The 2,424-nt window shown below is 53.6% G+C and overlaps 1 pseudogene; it reads right to left on the bottom strand.

Annotated features, from left to right (window-relative positions):
- Window positions 1-376: 376 nt before the first annotated feature.
- On the bottom strand, window positions 377-2,140 carry LOC135461167 (zinc finger protein 329-like; annotated as a pseudogene).
- Window positions 2,141-2,424: the final 284 nt, after the last annotated feature.

The following is a 2,424-nucleotide window of genomic DNA, read 5'->3' as shown; positions in this document are numbered from 1 at the left end:
GCCCCTCCCACCTGGCTGGTGGCTCACCTATCCCGTCCCCTCCCCTCCCCCTGAGCTTAAAAGGTGAGTCCGGCCATGTGCTCGGCATTCTGTTGGAGTTCTTCCCAAGATTCAGACATCTGTAACCATGGAATAAACCTCTGAATATTAAACCCTCCAGCAGAATCCTTCCTTTGTCCTCACCTTTGCCTGAAGCCTCTTCCTAAGGTAAATGGAGTCCCTAACAAGCCTGGACTTGTTAAGTGCCCAGCTAAAACCATCAGCAAGCTAAAGGTGTCTCTGGGGTGATACACCACAGATGCCGCCTTTGGCTCAGAAGCGAGGGTCAGACTGGCCCAGGCACAATCTAACTGGTAATATTGGGATTCATATTCCAATAGGGTATCCCAAGCGTGGAGTTAGGGTTTGGGTCAGGGGAGGAGTTCTTAGCAACACAAGAAGGGTGAGATCAAATTCCTGCCTCTTAGCAACAGCAGCACTCCACACAGAACGTGTACCCAAATTCTAAATTCCCTCTAAAATACCTGAGAAATTATGCAATGTCAGATGTATTCGATGAATTTCCTTCATTTAAACCAGTTTTGGGTGTTTTTAAATGATGAAGGTAAAGCAGAGGAAAATTAAGGCCAAATGAAAAGGCGAAGCAGCCAGGTGTGTTCCCAACATGGATCTCAGGGAATGTGAGTGACCAGGGCTGTGCCCAAAGTGCCTCCTCCAGTGGGGGATGGAGCTGGAGCAGCGCACGAAGCTCTGCCCGCACTCGGGGCACTCGCAGGGCTTCCCTTAGTGGTGCCTCCGTTGGTGTCGGGTCAAGTTAGAGCTGTGTGAGAAGCTCTTCCCACATTGGGGACACTCGTAGGGCCTCTCCCCTGTGTGGATGCGCTGGTGCCTGATGAGGGTGGAGTTGCGCTTGAATCCCTTCCCACAGTCGGGGCAGCGGAAGGGCCTCTCCTCTGTGTGAATTCTATAGTGCTGGAGGAGATAGGAGCTGTTATGAAACCTCTTCCTGCATTTATCACACTCATAGGGCCTCTCCCCAGTGTGGATGCGCCGGTGGGTGATGAGGTGGGAGTTGCACAGGAATCCTTTCCCACAGTCAGGGCATTGGAAGGGCCTCTCCTCTCTGTGACTCTGATAGTGCCGGAGGAGATGGGAGCTGGTCCTAAACCCCTTCCCACACTTGGAACACTCATAGGGCCTCTCCCCAGTGTGGGTCCTCTGGTGCGTGATCAGGCTGGAGCTCTGGCTGAAGCACATCCCACACTCGGAGCACTTGTACGGCCTCTCCCCAGTGTGGATCCTCTGGTGCCTGATCAGGCTGGAGCTCACACTGAAGCTCTTCCCACACTCCATGCACGTGTGGGGCTTCTCCCCATCATGGAGCTGCTCATGGAGCACCAGCTCCGAGCTCTGGCTCCATCTCCGGCCGCCTTCCCGGCCCAGGCTGGCTCTTTCCCCCTCAGATCCCCGCCGGCTGCATTTGCAGCCCCTCCTCGTGCGGCATCTCTGGGGCTTTTCCTCCCTGTTGGCTTCCTGCGCCATGGAGCCGCTCAAAACGGCCTCTTCCACCAGGTTCTGCCACGGGCATTTGTCCTCCCTGCTCTCCATGCTCAGCTCCTGCTCTGGGGGAGGAAGGACAAGGACAGGATGGGATTTGCCTCCGTGCCACAGGCAAGGGCAAGGAGATCCCCCAGGGCTGAGCTGCAGCCGTGCTGGGCTGGGAGATGGAGCAGCACAGAGGGGAAAGGGGCACTGACTTCCTCCTCACCTGCCTCAGTGTCCCGGGGCATCTTCCTCTTCCTCGCAGCCTCCCTGGGGTTGGCAATGGGCAATCCTGGTTTGGGGAAAACAAGGGATGAGAGCGTTTGTAGGAGTGTCGGGGGGTAGGACGGTCAGGACGGACGGAGACGAGAGAGCTCTGCAGCCAGGGCGTGGAACTTGCGGTTTATTGCAAAGGGCCTGGGTGCAGGGCCCTGCTTGCAGCTGCCAGGCACAGCTCGGAGCAGGCCCGAGAGAAGAGAGGGGTAGAGAGGATGAGAGGGTAAGAGAGTAAGAGGAGAAGAGCGTAAGAGAGTAAGGTTCCTGTTACAATACACTAAATCTTCTTCTGTGTTGAATGTTCTATTTCTCACTAACCAATCTAGTACAAGATACAAATACTAGAGCATTTACATACAGCCTGTAAAAATCATTACATCACCATACTATGTTACATTTTAAACTCTAAAAACTCCTCTTTGGACCACTTTTATTGAGCTAGTGGGGTCCGCTCTGACCCTTGGATCTGTCTGCGAGCAGAGGGAATTGTTTCATCAAAAGGGGATTACCTTCAGTTGGGCCACACCATTGTTTTCCAGTTGATCACTAACTGAGGTATCTCAGATCTTGCTTTCATTTCAATCTTCCTTATACTTTTTATGTTCA

Source organism: Zonotrichia leucophrys, unplaced genomic scaffold (assembly GCF_028769735.1).
Source record: "Zonotrichia leucophrys gambelii isolate GWCS_2022_RI unplaced genomic scaffold, RI_Zleu_2.0 Scaffold_205_87975, whole genome shotgun sequence".
Classification (NCBI taxonomy): Eukaryota; Metazoa; Chordata; class Aves; order Passeriformes; family Passerellidae; genus Zonotrichia; species Zonotrichia leucophrys.
Note: the sequence above shows the minus strand (reverse complement) of the source record. Positions and strands in the feature narration are given on the sequence as shown.